This window comes from Schistocerca cancellata, chromosome 2 (assembly GCF_023864275.1).
Source record: "Schistocerca cancellata isolate TAMUIC-IGC-003103 chromosome 2, iqSchCanc2.1, whole genome shotgun sequence".
In the NCBI taxonomy this organism is placed as follows: Eukaryota; Metazoa; Arthropoda; class Insecta; order Orthoptera; family Acrididae; genus Schistocerca; species Schistocerca cancellata.
The window spans coordinates 515,019,428-515,040,721 of NC_064627.1; the positions used below are offsets into that span (position 1 = coordinate 515,019,428).

Consider the following 21,294-nt stretch of genomic DNA (forward strand, 5'->3'; position numbering starts at 1 on the left):
ACTGGTGAATCTGCAAGTGTTTTTGAGTTATATTGTTATGAGCGTACTTCTGCTGACCCATGTTCAGTAAATCTTTTCTCGTCTCTGTGAAATAAATAATCTTAACAACATGATTCCTTTCTTTTATCCACTGACTTTGTGGCAGGGGGGAAAGCCTTTCTGCATTTGCATTGTGATATGGAGCGGTAAAAAACTGAGCAGTTTTTATCAGTTCTGAACAGCGTGAATAACATCTAAATTTATCGAAAAACATGGCCTACTTTTTGTAAGATAGAAGATTAATGAATCCATAGCTATGTTCATGTTCTTCATTCACAAACTTTTTCAGGCTGCAACAACCAGAGATACACCTCTATCCTAAATGCATTTAGAGTTTGATTCCATGTCCTTCCACTCAGACAATTCTTGAAGAGACGTCCATCTAACACTCATGAACTCCTGCAGGGGGGCCAACCATTTCTGAAGATATTCTGTACATAAGTAGAATCCAGCTACTGCTGCAGTGAATTTGTCACATTCAGCATGTAGTCCATTGGTACTTTTCTTTTCCAATAGAGTTTTTTTACACATAAATTTATTGGCTTCTCGATAGTTGGCATGTTATTAATGGACAGTATTATTCCAAGTACTTTAACAAGGGAATTAGTTTATTTTTCAAGCACTGCTGTGTGTGAATTAAATATGCCAACTAGTGTACATACATGGTATGGCACAAATAGTTCTTGCTATATTCATTTTCAGATAATGTCTTAATGATTGTAGGTAGGTTACATTCTGAGAATAGGTATGGTTTCTGAGCAAGGAACACTTGGATACGTTTGCTTATCCCTGGAAGTCATGATAACCACCTTTTTGTTGTTGTAGGATAATAATTCTTTGTATTAAATATCAACAAATTCTAAAAACTCTTAAAGTTTAATAGTCTGAACTGTATAGTTCTGGAAGTAATGAATTAATATGAAAATTATACTTTTGATATAAGTTTCCAATGTGTCCACAGCTTGATGAATAAAGATATTTAGGATATGAGCTGGACATTCAATGCCAGTCAAACGTTCTCACCCAGCATTCTTTTTTAAGCTTTGAAAAAACTTATTTCCCTTCTAAAACCTGTGCAATTCTCCAAGCATTGTGTTATTGTGTTACAATTATCTCCCATAAATGTTATATATTTATCAAGAAGCCACCTTTTCTGAAGATCAATCTGAACACAAATGGACAGTGTCTGCCATCCAATTAGGTTATTGATCTAATTTAGTTTATTTGGATTGCAAACCCCCAACTTTGCATTCAAAATAGTGAATAATGATTTGGACTATTTTCATGGACACATGGTCACTGCTATCAATAGAAATACCACAGTAAGCTACATAATTATCTTCACAAATCTTCGTAATACTTTCAACAGAATGAGGACAAAACACAGAGTTTATTATTGTTCTGCTTTCGTTCTTGCATTTGAAAACTTTTTTGCACTGCTGGAATCTGGAAATAAGGATTTTGTCGGACTACTTGTGCAGTCCAATACTTTACAAAAAAAAATGGTTCAAATGGCTCTGAGCACTATGGGACTTAACTTCTGAGGTCATCAGTCCCCTAGAACTTAGAACTACTTAAACCTAACTAACCTAAGGACACCACACACATCCACGCCCGAGGCAGGATTCGAACCTGCGACAGTAGCGGTCGCGCAGTTCCAGACTGTAGCGCCTCGCTCGGCCACTCCAGGCAGCCCATCACTTAACAGCTGTTATGGTGCTTCACAATATGAAACACAGAAATATTTTTAGTGGCACACACACACACACACACACACACACACACACACACACACACACACATTGTCTTCTTCTTTCACAAAAAACTAAGTTAATTTTGAAATGATGCTTCCCCTCTGATAGTTATTTGTGCTTTTCAAACTCCAAATGAGTTTGTAAATTTTGCTCTCATTTATTTCCCACAGATGTGTATGTGCCAGACTTCTCTGGCCTTTAACATAAAATCAAAATGGCCTTGCTGTGCTGGTACTGTGAACAGTTGAAAGTAAGGGGAAATTATAGCTATTTTTTTCCAAGGGCATGCAGCTCTGCTGTGTGGTTAAAATAATGATCTTGGTATCCCTTTGGGTAAAATATGCTGGAGGTAAAACTGCTCCCATTTGGATCTCCAAGAGGGACTACTCAGCAGGAAGTCATCAGCAGAAAAGGCAAAACTGGCATTATACAGCTATCAGAGTACTGAATGTTAGATACAGGTTGAAATTAGATATAATAGCAATTCATGAAGTTCAGTGACAAGAGGAACAGGACTTCTGATCAAGAAATACAGGTTTATAAACACAAAATCAAAAAAGATAACGCAGGAGTAGGTCTAACAATGAATAAAAAAAAACATTAATGTGAGTTAGCTACTATGAACAGCATAGTGAAGCCATTATCATAACCAAGATAAACAAGAAGCCAACACCTACCACAATAGTACAAGTTTATATGAAACTAGTTTCACAGATGAGGAACAGATTTTTAAAAAATCTACGATGAGATAAAACAAATTATTCAGATAGTTAAGGGAGACGAAAATTTAATTGTGATGCTGCTGATTATATAAAAGCTTTCAGACTGATTATATAATGGTAAGACAGAGCTTTCAGAACCATATTTTAAACTCTAAGGCATTTCCATTGACAGATATGGACACTGACCACACTTTATTGATTATGAGCCGTTCTTAAAACTGAAAAATTGTAAAAAAAATAGGGAATGAAGGAGGTGACACCTGGATAAGTTGAAACAACCAGAGGTCATTGAAAGTTTCAGAGGAAGCATTAGGCAACAATTGATTGCAACAGGGGAAAGGAATACAGAACAAGACGTACCAGAAAAAGAGCTTTGAGAGATGAAACAGTGAAGGCAGCAGAGGATCAAATAGGTAAATAGACAAGGCCTAGAAAAAAATCTATGGATATAACAGGATAATTGAATTTAACTGATGAAAGGAGAAATTATATAGATGTAGCAACTGATGCAGGTGAAAGGGGTTACAAACATCTAAAAATGAGACTGTCAGGGAGTGCAAAATGGCAAAGCAGGAATAGCTAGAGGACAAGTATAAGGATGTAGAATCACATATGATTAGGGGAAAGATGGATTACATAGACAAGAAAATTGAAAAGGCCTTTGCAGGAAAGAGAAGTGGCTGTATGAATATCAAGAGCTCAGATGGGAAACCAGTAGTAAGTAATAAAGGAAAATCTGTTAGGCGAAAGGAGTATATAGAAGGGCTATACAAGAGAAATGAACTTGGACACAATATTATAGAAAGGGAACAGGATGTAGATGAAGATGGGATGGGAGATATGATACTGCAAGAAGAATTTGGCAGAGATCTGAAACACCTAAGTCAAAACAAGATCCCTTGAGTAGACGACATTCCATCAGAACTACTGATATCTTTGGGAGAGACAGCCTTGACAAAACTATTCCACTTGGTGTGAAAGATACATGAGAGAGGTAAAATGCGCTCAAACTTCAAGAAGAATATAATAATTCCAATTTCAAACAAAGCAGATGATGAGAGTTTGAATATTACTTAACCATCAGTTTGATAAGTCACAGCTGCAAAATACTGTAATGAATTCTTTACAGAAAATGGACAAAATGGTAGAAGCCTACCTTAGGGAAGACCCGTTTGGATTCCAGAGAAATGTAGGAACATGTGAGTCAACACTGATTCTCCAACTAGCTGTATCTTAGAAGCTAGCTTAAGGAAAGGCAAATCTACCTTTATGACATTAGTAGACTTAGAGAAAGTTTCTGACAATGTTGACTGGAATACACTCTGTGAAATTCTGAAGGTAGCAGGGGTAAAATACGAGGAGTGATGGGCTAGTTACAACTTGTGCACAAACTATATGAGTTGTGGAGCATGAAAGGGGTAGCAGTGGTTGAGAAGGGAGTAAGATGAGGTAGTATTCTACCCCCAATGTTATTCAATCTGTACTTTGAGCAAAAAGGGAAGGAAACTGAAGAAAAATTTGGAGAAGGAATTAAAGTTCAGAGAGAAAAAATAAAAACTTTAAGGTTTGCTGATGACATTGCAATACTGTCAGAGAGCAAAGGTCTTGGAAGAGCAGTTGAATGGAGTGGACAGTGTCTTGCAAGGAGGATATAAGATGAACACCAACAAAAGAAACAGAAGGGTGAGGGAACAGAGTCAAATTAAATCAGCTGATGTTGAGGAAATTAGGTTAGGAAAACGGGAAATGAGACACTAAAACTAGTAGGTGAGTGTTGCTGCTTGGGCAGTACAATAACTGATGATGGCTGAAGCAGAGAGGATATAAAATGTAGAATGGAAAAATAAGAAAAACATTTCTGAAGGAGAGAAATTCGTTAACATCAAACATAGATTTGAGTGTCAGGAAGTATTTTGTGAATGTTTTTTTCTGGTTTGTAACAATGTATGGAATTGAGGCATGGATGATAAACAATTTAGACAAGAACAGAACAGAAGCTTTTGAAATGTGGTGCTACAGAAGAATATTGAAGACTAGATGGGTAGATTGCATAACTAATGATCAGGTGCAGATTAGAATTGGGGAGAAAAGTAACTTGTGGCACAACTTGACTAAAAGGAGGGATCAGTTGATATGACACATACCGAGATGTAAAGGGATTATGAATTTAGTATTGTAGGGAAATGCAGGGGCTAAAAGCCATAGAGGGAGATGAGAGGGTGAATATAGTAGACAGATTCAGAATGAAGTAGGTTGCAGTAGTCATTTAGAAAAGAAGAGATTTGTACAGGATAGAGCTACATTGGAACGGTCTTCAGACTGAAGACCACCACCACCACAACCACCACCACAACAATAATAATAATAAAAAAAAACACCTACATTTGAATTCATTCCTGCCACATCTAAAACAATGGTACCTTCTTACAGTTGTATAGTAAAGTTTCATGCAATTTTACTCATACTTTTCATTAACTTAATACTATATTAAAGACCAACTTACTCGTAGAACCATTACCAAACAATGATTGGGTACATCTGTGTGCAATATCTCTGGGGGTGCAGGATGAGCAGGAAAACTGCACATGGATCGTTGCTGGGAGAGGAATGGTGTCAGGGAAGGAATTTCCACCATCTTGATCAGCACTGACAATACAGGCCTGGTTCTTACTTCTTAATGATCACCTACTGTGGCACAAATTACACACAATAGTAACAAGGTTTTGAGAAAGTCTACTCTAGAAACTTTTACGTTAAAATGTGATATTTATATGTGGTTCCAGCTGCAGCACAAAGTTTGCAAACCCATACCCACCATATCAGTGTAGGCAGGGCAAATAACGTTGCACAGAAGACTTTAACAGTCGCTTATACATCATTTGGTTTTGAAAAGTCAGGTGCTGCACTGAAAATTTGTTGCATATTTTATCTCTGAACTAAGACAGATCATAATCCTGGATATTGTAACAATTTTTAAAGCTCCTTCTGCGTGCAAATTTCAGGATCAGAAAAGAGGACATGTCTGGGAACATTCAGATGTATGATAGTCCTAATGTTGGCTTGCTGATCTGTATTCAGATTTAGATGGCACAGTAGTGTAGAACACTCGTAAGAAAACAGCCATGTTATTTTTTAAATATGCTCTTCTATACTTAATTCTAAACACATGAAATGAAAAATGAAAATTCCATGCCTTTTTCTTCACTAAAAGAGAGGGGAAGAACAATGAATTTTTTAAGGTGGAAAAAATGTGCTGTCTGGGATTTGGAAGCTCTCAAAGTCTATAGGTATAAATCAGTGCACCACAGAGTCACAAGTATGTAGATTTTGTATTCCATTTGGCATGCTACATCATCCATACATATTACAAAAAAGTGTGAAGTGTGTGTGTATGTGTGTGTGTGTGTGTGTGTGTGTGTGCATGTGTGTGTGTGTGTGTGTGCACGCATGCGTGCACACACATTTGTTTGCATCTTAAACCACTGGAGTGATTTCAACCAAACTTGGCACACATACCCTTACTATCAAGCAACAGTCGCTGTGGAGATAACAACAACCTACCTATGATAGTTAAGGAGATATGCCATCACAAACAATGAGATGTGTGAAAAACTGCCACATAATGTGTGATGTCTAAATTTATTACTTCTGCGGTACTAACCCCATTTGCAATACATTTCACAGACAGTATCCACATGAGATGGTAAATGCACCCACAAAATTATATCATGGTACCACACATAGTTCAGGACATATGACATCATAAAGACTGAGGTGCATGAAAAAATGCTACATCATGCATGAAGTTTCTATACATTTATTCTTTACTACAGTGGATTTTCTGTCAACGCTGACAAGTCTCCAGATAGAAATAACCAATATTTAAAATCAAACACTCTTTATTTGCATGCAGTCACATGCAGTCACATGGATAGCAGCTATGTGTGACTAAACATGCCCAATGAAAGTGTGGAGGTCAGATAGATTGACAGTTGCAACATCATTGACAAACTCAGCTTCAAAGACTAATGTCTCGCCATATAGGATCTCAGCAAATGATGCTTGGAGGTCTGCCTTATAAGCTGTGTGCAATCCTACATGACTCAGGGAAGGGCATCAAACCACTAACCATCATTACGCATGAGGACCGCTTTCAGAGACCAGTGCCAATGTTCAACGAGTCCGTTGCTCTGAGAGTGGTTTGCTGTAGTGCGAAATTTATCCACACCACAGAGCATGCAGAGTTTGTCAAATAACAGGTGATTCAAACTGCCTTCCCTGATTAGTGTTGATGGACGTTGGGCACCCAAATCTAGCTATCCAGGAAGATACAAATGTTGATGCCACAAAATCTGCCATAATGTTTACAAGGGGGATCACCAGTGCCCACCATGTAACATGGTTAATAATGGACAAGATCTATCTGAAATCATCAGACATGAGTAATGACTGGGTGAGATCTAGGTGCATGTGTCAGAAACTGCCTCTTGGGATGTCAATTTTGCCTAAGGGGGTTGCGTCTGTCTGCCGACTTTGCTGCACTGACATGGCACACAGGCAGGAGCCAGCACACAGCAGTCCCTTTTCACACCTGGCCACACAAACTGTTCTGTGATGAGCCACAAAGTAGCCTTAGTGCCAGGGTGTAAAAGATTATGCAAAGTGGCAAAAACCTGGAGTTGTAAAGCAGCCAGGACAATAGGCTGAGTGACACCTATGGATTTATCACACCATAACGGACTGACCAAGGCAGTACGTTGCAAGAAGCCCTGTAGAGAAGTGGAAGAAACCTGATGTAGCACCTGATGTTTGTTATCATTGTCCTGTAAGCAAGCCAGTTCATCAAAATCAATAGGAGAAAATGGCATTGACACGTGACTGACAATCAGCTGCCACATTTTCTGAGCTGCGGATATACTGGACATCCTTCAGGTACTGACAGATGAGATCCATCTGCTGAAGCCTGAATGGGGAAAAGTCAATAGTATAACTGTGAAGAGCATCTGTGAGGGGTCAATGATCCATGAAAATTGTTATGTTGCTTCCTTCAATGTATGAGTGGAAATATTTGACAGCCTCGTACATTGCAAGAAGTTTCCTGTTGAAAGCCAACCACTTACGTTGAGCCATAGGTAGTTTTTGGAAAAAAAAGAAGTGGCTGAGATGTGTCACCAATATGCTATTGAAGAAACACACCTATTGCAAAATCACCTGCATCCACCATAACAGAGATGTGCATCTGGCAAGGGGTGGGGAAATGTTATGTCATGCTCTGAAGCTGTTTTGAGATCCTTGAAAGCTTTCATCATATCATCAGACCACTGTACCCAGTTATTACTGAAAGTTTATTTGCCAGCTAATGTGTCATTAGAGAGCTTGGATAGTTGCTGCCATCAACAGGTTGCGCCTGTATGAATTTATGGTCTCTAAAAACCTGCACAATTTGCAAAAAGTCACTCAGAGGGGTAGATTATGAATGCTGTCGACCTGATCTTGTGGAGGGTGTATGCCCTCACAAGAGATGATGCACACAAGAAAGATAATGGGAGTGCATCAAAGTTTTGATTTATCATTATTAATCTTGACTCCATTACATGACAGCAAGTCCTGTACCATGGCCAGGTGTAGCTCATGTTCTTCATCAGAGGAGGAGAAAATGAGAATGTCACTTAGGTATGCATAGCAATAAGAGAAGTTAAAGAGCAGTGAGTCTGTGAGACGTTGCCAAATTTGAGCACAATTTCTGAGACCATAAGGCACGCGACAAAATTTGTAAAGGCCAAAGGAGGTCATCAAGGCTGTTTTTAGTACATCACTCTGTTCCATTGGTATTTATAAATATGCCTTTTGGCAGTCCAAACATTGAAAGTGCATGCTCTGATAAGTAGCTGTGCGAAGTCTTGAATATGCAGGACAAGATAATCATCTATTATGGTACATGCATTGAGACAATGATAGTCATCACAGAGGTGCACTGTGCTGCCCTAGGGGACTAAATGTATGGGGGAAGACCAATTACTGTCCAATAGCTGAACAATGCCTGCAAGCAGAAGCTCATCCCCTACAGTCTTAGTTGGGTATAGTTTGTGTGGAGGGAGGTGGCATGTGCTTTACGATACAATGGTGGGGCCATCAGTCATCACTAGGGCCCGGATTTTAATTACCTAAAAAACAGTGAAATATGCAAGCATTTATGACCTAAAACTTACATAAATATGACCTTAAAAAATAAAATATGACTTAATAGAAGTTTATTTAAAGCATTCTTGATTGTTTATTTAATTTTTTTTCACCATAAAGTAATACAAAATTCACTTCTCAAAATATTGTAAGTATAGTTCTCTCTTTCTGTAGGGTTTGTGGCTAATTTGCACCTATTTTTTGAATGTCTATTTTTTTATTTTCTAAACACAAAGTACAGTGAAAAGATCATCTATCAAAACAGTAAAACAATGTTTTTATTTCTACATAGTATTCAAAGCGTTTCACTTTATTTAATACCGTATGTCAATTCTCAGTATCTGCAAAGTTGCACTGGATCACAAGGTGCATTTTCAGGTTTTCAATTGTCAAAGATCTACGGTTGTTGCTGAGGACAGTTTTGTACCTGTAAAAGCTCCTCTCCACTTCACAAGACATCACTGGAGCATATTTGAAGGCAGCCAGGTCACTGGAGTTCAGCTTTGTTTCAGTATCTTCAAATGTAGCGGCATTTCCTGAAAGACTGTCACTAATTTTGCACTGTGTAGAATATCCAGGATTCCGTAGGAGAACACTTTGCAATTTGGTTTTCACAATGTCAGCCACATGACCACGAGCTCAACCCAACTCACTCTTCACATGTTGCATAATACTCAGGGTCTCACATAGCTGAGTGCCAACAGCTTCCAGTCATTTGACGGCTTTTGATATCACTGAAAAATTGGCGTTGATGTATGCCAAGTTTCAAGGCAATGTATCTGTGAAAATTTCTTTCACAATTTTGATAGCACTTGATTAATCGCTATCAAGCTCACAGAAGATTGTCTTTATTTGGGTGTAGTTGATGCAGTAACACTCAGCAGCATTAAGCCAAGAACCCCATCGTGTAAGAACAGGTTTAGGTGGGAGGGGTGAATTTCTGCACCTGTAGTGGAACCTTCACATAGATTTTCTTGCCACAGGAAATTAATTTGTCCACATCAGGGTAATTTGATTGCACCTCTTCAGCAACTCTGTGCTATGCATGTGCAAGGCAAGTGGCATACACCATACTAGGGTCGAGAATATGAAGTCCTTTGGCTGCTTTAGCCATATATAAAGCACCATCTGTTACAAGCAGCAAAACATTTTCTCTTTTCACACCATCTGGCCACAGTAGCTTCAGAGATTTGTCAAACAAAATAGCAATTGTCAAATTGTTTACTGTATCGAGAGCTTCACATGTTAGTAGGAACATATCTCCAGGGCCATCAACTTTTAGAACACCAACAACAACATTTGCAATATATCGCCCACTAATATCCGTAGTTTCATCTATCAACAGCCAAATCTTTTGCTCAGCAATAGTAATTCGTATTTTGTTGAGCACATCATTGTAGCATACGGATAAATAGTTCTTCCTCAGTGTAGATTCATCTGGAACTGGATGTGTTGTGTACTTCTCCGAGAACTGTCTGAAACATGGATTCTTCAGCTTTTCCAATGGGATGTTGCAGGACACCATCATCTCACACAAATTCTTCCACAATGATTGCACAGTTGATGATTGACCTGTCTGTTCAAATAACAGCATTTGCCTGCAGTTATTTTCAGCACTTTGTTTCACACAGCTGCTGTGTTTGGCGGTATTTCAGTGTTGTTGCACATTAAAGTGCTTTTCTGCACTAACTTTAACTTGACACAGTTTACAAAATAATATTTTCCCATCAGTATTAAAGGACTTCTCCGCCAAATTCTCAAACATATCCTCGCAACTTCACACTGTCGGAGCACTTTGCTCTAGGTATGTTGAACAAGGCAAAGGCTGTATTCAAACTGGTTACTGGAAGCACCTGTACGACTGTGATGATTATTACAGCAGAAGCTGCCTTTGTTGGCTCTGAGAGGGTATTGTCAATTCTGCGCAACAATGTTTTACGTTCACGAAATGACTGTTGTGGTACACTGATTTTCTGCTACAGTCCTGAGAAATAAAGCTGTGTACTAATTTATCTGTTTATATTTCATAATAGCACGTTAACTATTGTCTGGTGTGCAACATATTCATTTTCTTATTCGTGTGTCCTGTAAGATACAAGAAAAACGGTATATGCATTTTTGGCAAAAGTTGACAGAAATAAGACCTATTATATTAAAAATTAGCTACAATATGACGTATTACTAAAATTCGTTGAAATATGACTTTATATGGACAATATAAATACATTTTTGGACACTAAAATGCCTAGATTTGTGTATAAATTGTTCTAAAATTCACCCTATAGTTCAGAAAAAAATGTGACTTGTCATTAAAATCCGGGCCCTAGTCATCACAATTTTATGTGTCATCCTGTTCATAATTGCATTCATTTGAACTGACAAACACGACAAGGGGAACATCTCGAGCAGGAATCAGTGGCACACAAGAGTCACTAACATGAGGTTCCATTGGTGCAGGCGAAGGCAGGCGTGCCAGAGTCGTAAGAGCTGCATCATTGGTATTGAGGTATAGTGGCATAGTTAGTCAGTGTATGAGGCATTGCACATCATCAAGGGCCTGCTTAGCTCTTGAGATGGTGGGGTTCACTTCTGCATTGTGAGTACAAAAGTCTTCGACCACATAGCTTTCAGTATGGAGCTGAGTGATAGAAGCAGTGAGGCAATATGTCAGAGAAGAGCATTCAACGAGAGCTGTGCCAGTATCATCAGAGGGCTAAGGGAAAAGGGAAGTTGAAAGAGAGAGACTAAACATGCAATATGTGTAGCCAAAGCATGGTGTAATAAAGCAGACAACAGGAGATCAGGTGACAGGTCAAAATACATCAGGGAATTGATTCTTTGACGTCAGCCATATAGAAAGATCATGTGAACAGTTCGCCAGGGATGAGTTTAATAGGTAACAGACCATGAAGTCAGTGTGAAGCATTGATTTATCTGCTGCTCAAAGGAAAAGTTTGGTTGGTATCACATCTGCTACAACGTATGAGAGTGGTACAACACTGATGTCAGCTCCACTGTCGACAAGGAAGTGTTGACATGAGCATAAATCAAAGGCTTATGGACTACTTCATGGAGTACAGGATTTAAAAAAAATGCAATGTCTTTAGGTGATGTTCACCATCCTTGTAAGCCGTGCCTCCTGAGACATGTGTGAAGCATTTGGGAACACGCAGGATGGCTGGCAGTTGTGGGCGGCATCTGCAAAAGTTGTATGGAACCAACATACTGGATGTGCTGGTTGGGGGGCTGCACTTGGGTCTATTGGGATCACTATGCCTTCCATGGTGGCAGGAGAGGGGAGCAGAGTTGGGAGCTGTGCTGGCTTGACTGTTGTCAGTGAAGTTCAATGAGAAGCAGCCGGTGGTTCCCTTTGCTGACTGCTAGGTGCCTGCAGTTCATTATGTTGCTCAAGGTGAGCCTGCACCTGACCTCTACCAGCTGATGGAGGAAGTATAGCTGCTGGCATACCAACCTCAGCAGCAGATGCTGCACTAACAAGGGAAATAGGCAGTTGTGTCAAATAACAGCGTACACCTGGTCAGCCAAACATGGTTTATCCTCATGTGATGATAAGATATGAGGAAGCAATTGTAATTGTAATTGTAATTCCTGTGGCAGTTTAACTAACCACGATGCCTAGAGTGCTAAGTCTGGCATGACCTCTTTTGTGACATGAGTACAGAGGTGTTGACCCAGCTGTGAAGGGGTTCTTTCACATAATCTCTCATCATAAATGATGCTGTGGATTGCATCTGCTGTCGTATGTGAAAGAAGCTTGATAAAGAGTGCATGAGCAGAAGGGTATTTGTTATGCTCAGGTGGGTTTAGCAACAAGTCACTAATAAGATTGAGATGGTCATGCAAGTGGTTCACCAAACCAGCAAAATGAGTGCTCTCATCTATGATACCATGTATGTCCAACAACTTATCCAACAAGGTAAACCACATCATGAGCTTGTCCATATGTATTATCAGCACCTTTGGAAAATGATGTGGATGCAGAACTTGTGGCTGGGTTGATAGGGTGCAGACCGCACCAGGGTTCAGAGAGGTAGCGTCCTCATGCATTCACTGTGCAGTGGTGACAAGTGTGATGTTCTAATGAAAGTCCAGCAGTTATGTTGGCATGATACAATTCCCAGCACTCATAGGTTGTGTGAAGAAGGAGCCTGTATGTCACATGATGAACACAGCATGGCCAGCACAGAAGAATCGTGAAGCAAGACGGGTGAAATGAAAGAAGTGGTGTCAAGGTGTGCTGCTGGTGACCTGTTATATGAAGTCTGTGTAGGAGGGGGCAGCACCTGACCACAAACGAAATGCAATGCAGAAGCAACAACAATGCATTCCAGAAGGAAGGTGCGAAATCACGATTGAGTCTGGAGTGGCGGAGTGGAACCGTGGCTGGTACATTGCTCAAGCTCAAGGTCTGCGCAGTGCAGCAGGTTGAGTAAAACGGGGATGTAGACATGCAGTTGACTCAAGTGCCCATTGACTGGTGCAGAAATGGGCAAAATGAACAGCAAAGCAGAGAGAAGAAACCAGAATCTCATGCAGAAGTGATCTCCTGGCAAACTAGGAATCCAGTATCAGGAGTCAATGCAGGTGCAAGTGCGTGCAGCACCCAGTGTGGCATGACAAAGGAGGTTAGAGTCGTCTGTTCTGGCAGGGTAAACACTGGAAAAATGAACATTGTCATTGTATTGGTAGCATCTGGGGAAAAACGTTACGCTTCAGATTCGGAAGTCAATTCTGCAATAGTGACATCCTGCACTGTTAGAAAGGTTGAAGGTTGAGTCATTGTTTGAGCTGGTGGGAAACCACTAACAAGTGATGCACAAATTGAAGCATATTCACATAACTCACTTCACTGATGCAGATTTTGTATCAAAGCTGATGAGTCTCTGGTTAGAAACAATCAAACTTATACTCGAACACTCTTTATTCTCACACAATCACATGAAAATATCAAAGCATGCAAAAACAACCAAATTCTAAACGTTTTCCAAAGCTCATTGGATCTGAAGATATGCACTTCTCATTCCAGAGTCATTGGCAATTGATGGTCACCATACTACTAAGACACTCCTACATTTGAGTCAGCTTAGCCTTGACACCTGGCAATGCTTTTGACAGCCTTCACCTGCGAAGCATGAGTGGTTGTAAGTGAAAACAATGGCTGACAATAGAGCTATGAAGAGGCGTTGCCATAGAAACATTTACAAAGTTGTGTTGTACACATGCAAAGCAGCTGTGCCCAGTGTACGGAAGCTGTCCAGGATCATCTCACATAGAGTCTATTGCAGGAGTACAATATTAAGGTTTCATTTCTAACAGAGGTTGCCAAAATGAATTCCTGGGAAATGTCAGGTTTGTCAACTATAATGTGATAAAGAGGAGAGATGAAGATTATCTTGTTGCAATCGTAGACCACTAAAAGTTGATTCTATTGACCATTTTGAGGATTGGTTTGAGAAGTTTCCCACATTTGTCAAGTTGTTTATTGGCCATGGGCTACACATGAGAACCAAAACAAAGTAATTTCAAAAACACATTTTGTTCACCTTCAATAATGAAAGTCAACACTAAGAAATAGAAATCACCAAATTAAGACAATAAATCCATTAACGTGAACAGATGCGAAGTTTCATTTGAAAACAAAATGCTATAGATGCCAACAAGGCTGCATAAGACTTTTTTAAACTTTACTCCCTGTTTCTCTCATCGAGGTTGATATCCAGCAGGATTTTCTCAATAATTCTTTCTTTTATATTCTAGATTTTTAATCTTCTCTGTTTCAAGAAAACATTATTTTTATAAATATTTTCTAGCTTTACTTCATAACTCACTGGAAAGCCTGAAGATTTAATTTCAGATGCTATACCTGAATCAAAAAGGTGGTATTCATATTCATAGTAAGAACATGAAAGGATGTATTTTGTAAATAAGGGTGAGTGCTGTACGTAGGAACCCTTTTCAGATTTTCACCCCTAGCAAGCCCTGTAGTAGAATTTTAAAATACACATTTTTTGTATTCCACTTTGAAATGAAATCATTAACTTTATGTGTATTGCAGTATTTTTTTGAAATTACAAAAATTATTCCACAAAAGTAATGTTTTTGTGAATGTGAAAAATTGTTCCAAGGTACAAGTATTCTATTCAAATTTAAAAGTGTTGCAACTGAGAAAATTTTGTCAATAGTGATTTAATGGTCTGTGTTACATTGTTGCTCTGCTACACACCAATAATCAATAGGTGAAATCAGATTAAGAATGAATATTATCGAAAACTAGGACAACTTAGAAATTTTGAAATAGAAGCTATTGGCAACTAACACAAATTTTCATTTACAGGATGAGAAAATTGCTAACAAATTGAAGAAACTCTGTTCATTTGCAAAATACCACATGTTTCATGATAACCATCTACACATTATGTAACTGGTTTTAAAAATATATAGAATTGTACTATCACAAAACTCTGTAAATGAAGAATTAACAATTCCTCCAAGCAGTTTAAATACATTATACAGCACTTAAATATGTAGAACTCATAATATTTACAAACAGTGCACAAAACACAACCTCATGTCTCACAACAACACAAACACTAGAAAATGCCAAAAACTGTTTGTGGTAGCCTATAGTGTGCATTCCTTCATGCAATTCTAAAATCAGCCACTAGACTGAAACAATGACCAGAAAATATTGTGTGTTCCCAAGCACACTATCCTCAGTGTACAGCACTCTCCCCTATTGTTAAAATATTCTTACAAATTAGGTACCAGTGCCAAAGCAGTCTACTTTAAAAATATTAAGCACATAACTGTCAATCTTTTGTGATACAATAAGTTTTGTTTATTTCTTGTCAAAGTTTGTCCTTGGGACATGACAAGTTTTCACTTATTGAATCTGTAACATAAGAACTGACAAGTTTTGAATCTTGCTCCCTCTTGGAAAAATTTCTGTGAATGCCCATGGGCCAACCAGAATGGTTGCATTAAAATGGGACTGTTTGGGTAATATAGGTCTAGGAGGGCACTTGTTTCTGCTTGTGTTACTGATGATATGGACAATCTTATAATTTTTATGGATGCAGGTAAGCCAATGTGGGTATGCTTGTACAAGAGATGCTACCACCACAATGTACAAAGAAAGCTATGGACAACATGATAAGACTGCATAAGTACAGGCTGATGCTGAATAGCTCTAAGGATGTACTTTAACGTCTCTACAGTCACTCTGTAGTACACTTAAAATTTTCGTATAGTGCAGGCTTCCACAACTGGTATTTATATCCTTGGTAACTTTTTATTAAATGGGAACTCAGTCTTAATGTACGGCATGTTTCTGAGCTATAGCCATGTTGTTAATTTTTCAAACTTAAAATAAGCTCAGAGAGCTGAACAGTTCATGACAGACCACAACTTGCAATTTTCTTACATCCCTTTTCAGTTCTAAATGCTGGTTTTGCAATTTTCCAAGTCTGCTTTGTCTGGTAAAGACTAATGCAGTGCTCTCTTCATTTTCACTAGTTTCGTTGCCCCAAGAGCTGTGGATTTCCTAGAAACTAATTCAGTTACCTGATAACTGACTGGAAACTGGCACCATTTTGGATATTAATGGGCTGCAATAAATGATGTTACACACTAGGCTGCAATCATATGATCAGTTAAATGGCTGCATGCAGTTCCAGTGGATGACCAGCATGACTAGACATGATTGACCTCTGGGATATTCTTGACTGCAATGAGATTCTTACAGAACAGTCTTGAAAATATGGAGTGAGGCTTCCTGATTTTCTGAGAACACTCTACAATGTGTGTCACACTAATTATTGTTCTACAGCCAAGCTCCAGTTTCTTGTATTGTGGCCCAGTACTTAATTTCTAAAATTTTAGGAGCCCAAATGCATCTCTTCAATAACCTCCCCCCCCCCCCCTTTCCCTAGGCTGCCCAGGTCATAAAAATCATAAGTTTCGATTTTTTAAAACTTCAAGAATATTCACTGGTGCCAGTGCAATGGTGAATTATAGTTACATTGCAATTTAATACGCATGTACTATTTTAAATCTCTAACGCTGACTTGTTCCAGTGAGTTGGAAAAAAAAATACCTATGAGATGTAGGAATGCTGTTCCAGTGCACACTAGCCAAAATTAACCTCTGGTGTAACCAATTTTCTTAGAAAGACTTCTAAAATTTCAATGAATTTTCATATGGTGCTGCACTTGTCTTTAAATAAGTACCTATACATATGTCCCATGTAATTAATAACATTCATATAAACTTCAGCTATACTATCTTTTTGCTCCAGTTAGTTAAGACAGTTAGACTCTAATCAGGGTGTTCATGCTTCAGCTGTAACCGATTTTACACATTTTTCAGCCTCCCAACTAATTATCTATTGGTTCTGCTTTGAAAAGCAAGATGACATGTACTCATAGAATGGATTCTGTAAGTCCTTCATAGATCGCCAAAATAGATGGCATCAAATGTTCAGGCCAATGTCACGCACGTCCATGAGTCTGTGGTTTCCAAATTTGGAAATGGTGAACAGTCTAAAATACTACTATTAATTTCCTCTTTTATACTTTTAATGGAAATTATCTTATATAAAAGTATGATACATTTTGGAATTCTAACATAAAATTTCAGTTGCAACATCCACAACTACGGGGGCTGTTTGTTAAACCTACTAAAAAATATTCAGAATTAGGTTATTTAAAAAAATGTTAATATAGTGTCCTTATGTGATTATCTAGCTAAAGCAGCAAGATTCCTATTTTTGACAACTCCAAAAACACTCCTTTGATTGAAGCCACTTCCATGTTTGATAAAAATTCCTTCTACTGTACCAAATTTTCAAGCTGTGGAATGGATCTACACCAGGAAAATTAGGTGGAACCAACTCCAATCTCAACTATTGCAATTCATTATTGTGATTGTTGCTTCATCAGATGTAGTGTTGTCCCAGAGAAAATTTTTTCTAGTATGCCTGTCTTTGCCACTTTGAATCAACTCTAATTACAAACACTGCAGTAATAAAGGACAGTTTTGTTCTCTTAGGCTTCTGTATTTGTCCAAATAATCTATCATGACATGACATTCTACATTCTGGGTCTCCAAAAGCGCTTACTACCTCATTCTGCACACACACACACACACACACACCCACACCCTGCCCCAACCCTACCCCAACCCCTCCTCCTGCCTACCCCTTTCACCATTAAAATGGTACTCAGGTACTCATCTTCTATGGTAAACCCTATCAAGGCTTTATTTGTGGGTTTATTTGTTGTTTGGGTTCAATAATATAATGATGACTCCATCATTCCATTCATCCACACACACACACACACACACACACACACACACACACACACACACAAATCCTATGTGCTATGCATAAATGTAGCCAGATAGTACATTACTGTTTGGTCGAAACTAAAATTGTGGCACCTCAAGTACACAGTGCTTTCTCAAATAGATTTTTTCATGAAGAATACGTACAGAAAAGAATAATCATTCACATGAGATGTTGCTAATGTTAGCTATCACAAGTGCATTCATTTTGCAATCTTTTATTGCCTAATCATGAATAGTTTTGATGGTTTCACATGTCTTAACAACAACTGATCGACTGCACTGCATTTACACTTCTGAACTTTTGCAATTCCACTTAAACACAGAGTTCTAAACACAGCTTCAGAGTACTCTAAAATTTAATCAAAGTAATATTAGAAAATGACATGTTCAATGGTAGGATCCATAGGAACTAAAACATTTAAGATTTTGTTGGACAGAGTTAAGAGTTTAATGGGACGAAGGAAGTTAGACCCACCACGTTATAGGTTGCGTGGAGTGGGGATAAGGAGGTTACACCTTTGGGATCAGTGACAGTTGACTTTCGCATAGGGAAAGTCTGATTTGTTGCATGTATGGAGGTAGTACCTTGGGTAAGTGAGGGCTATGACATGATCCTAGGAGTAGATTTCTTGGATCAACATCATGTCAAATTGACCTTGGACAACAATCTGTGGAACTTGGTGGAATGTTATTTCAGCTAGGGGAATCTGTTGTTGATGCAAAGCTGTTGTGAGGGGCATTCAATGTAATGAACAAACCAATTGACCTGCATACATTAGCATTAAGGCTTAATTTGCATGAGTGTGTGTCTGGTGGGACCTGGAAGTTGCTTTGGGTAAGTGTCGAGTCAAATCTACCTGTGGGTACAGTATGTGTTATTGAACCATTGGAGGATAATGATGTTTTCAGTTCATTAGGTTGTTTTGTGAAATGTAGTATTGTAAGTGTACAGAAGGGGAATGACAGGTGAGTAGTTCCCATGAACATGGATAATTTTAGTGCTGTAGATGCGAATTTGAGAAAAGGAGTTTTAGTAGCAAGTTTGGATGTGCCAGATGCTGAAGACTGGTGTTCCGTAGGTAGGCAAAGTGATCAACCACAAACTGCTGATAGAAATGCACTGCGTGACAAAATTAAGCATTTGAAAGGAGAAGAAAGAGAGGATATGAAAGAATTATTGTGGGAATTTAAGGGTTTGTTTTTTCCGGAAGGGCCATTGCCAGCAACTCCTTTAGTTCAACACAGGATACCAACAGGGAATGAAGCACCTGTTTACCATAAACCATACGGAATACCGAGGTATTTCCAGCCAATTGTGGAGGATTTCATTGATTAGCAGCTTGCGGATGGTATTATACAGCATAGTAATAGTCACTGGGGAGCGAGCATTGTTGTTGTGCCCAAAAAATCTATGGATGGAACTAAGAAATACAGGTTCTGTTGTGACTACCGGTACCTCAATAATAAGACAGTAATGGACACATACCTCATTCCAAACATATCAAAGATGCTGGATCACTTAGGACAGTGCCAGTACTTTTCTACAATGGATTTGACAAGTTGGTACTGTCAGTTAGAGGTGGCTCCAGAGGATCATCCAAAAACTGCTTTCTCTACTCCTGGAGGCCATTACCATTACATTAGAATGCCATTCGGTTTGAAAAATGCTCCAGCAATGTTTCAGAGGTTGCTAGACAGAGTCTTGAGGGGTTTGAAACCACAGCAGTGTCTTATCTATTTGAATGACATTATAGTGTTTTCAAGTAGTATGGAGCAACATAGACAGCAGTTAAGGGAAGTCTTTATGAGGTTAAGAGCACCTCGTTTGATGTTGAGCCTGGAGAAATGTCTTTTACAGTAGAAGAAGTAAAATATTTGGATCATATTGTTTGTAAGGACAGAGAGTGAACAGATCTGAGGTTGGTTCAGGCTGTAACGGATTTTTGGGTACAAAAAACAGTTAAGGAAATGCAGTCATTCATCAGAATTTGCAATTTCTATCGAAAGTTTGTGAAGGGTTTTGCAGAGTTAGCACAGCTGTTGACACGATTGTTACAGAAGGGTGTGAAATTTGAGTGGACAAAAGAGTGTCAGAAAGTGTTTGAGAAACTGAAAGAAGTATTAACATCAAGTCCGGTTCTTGTGTTTCCAGATTTTGAAAAGGAGTTAATACTAGCATGCTATGCATCAAATCAAGCATTAGGGTGTGTTCTTAGTCAGGAAGTTGATGGGAAAGAACATCCTGTAGCCTATGCGTCTAGGCAGTTGAATGCAGCAGAGAGGAATTACTCAACAACAGAGAGGGAGATGCTTAGCATAATCTATGGAATCACATATTTTAAATGTTATTTATATGGGAGAAGATTTCAGGTAGTGACAGATCATGCTGCATTGAAGTGGTTGTTGGAGTTGAAGGATCCATCCACTAGACTCGCTAGGTCGGCTGTGAGGCTTAGTGAATTTGACTACGAGGTGGTGTACAAGCCTGGGAAAAAGCACGGTAATGCGGATGCACTAAGTAGAAAAGTGGCAAAAATAGAAGTCATAGGTTGACCTAGCAGTATGGAAAGAATTACAGGATGCGAAAAAATGATTGTCAATTGTATCAAACACAACCACAATGTAATATGTACAACAGTCTTCTGTACAGGGAAATGAAGTTAGGACCAAGGATAGTAGTGCCAGTGAAGCTGAGGGATGAGGTTTTAAAGGAAGCACATGATTACGTGTTATCTGACCATGGAGGGTGTAGAGCAACAAATAGGAGAGTGGCAGAGAGGTATTGGTGGAGAGATAGGAAAGTAGATGTGGATCAGTATGTCAAGGATTGTATACCATGTGCACAGAGAGCAGATTTGAGTCAGAAACAGATAAATCTACAACAATTGCTGGAAGCGACATGGCCATTCTCTATGTTGGGGGCTGATGTCTTAGGACCTTTCAGGTGAACACCACTGGGGAACAGATTCATTCTGACAATAATAGACCATTTTTCAAGGTATGTGGAGATGGTGGCTATGCCAAATCAACAGGCAGCAATGGTCGCACAAGTGTTAGTAAACAACTGGATTTTGAAGTTTGGTGTACCAGAGACAATAATTACTGACCAAGGGACCTACTTCATGTCAGATTTATTGAAGGAACTGTGTAAATTGTTGAACATAAAGAAGTTAAGGATGAGCACGTTGCATCCACAGGCCAACAGAAGGGAATAATGGGTACACAGAACA

The 21,294-nt window shown here is 38.8% G+C and overlaps 1 protein-coding gene across 5 annotated transcripts in view; it reads left to right on the forward strand.

Annotated features, from left to right (window-relative positions):
* The window catches only part of LOC126162062 (clavesin-2-like), a 127,572-nt gene that overhangs the window by 18,087 nt on the left and 88,191 nt on the right, over positions 1 to 21,294 (forward strand). The gene's annotated exons all lie outside the window — the stretch shown is intronic.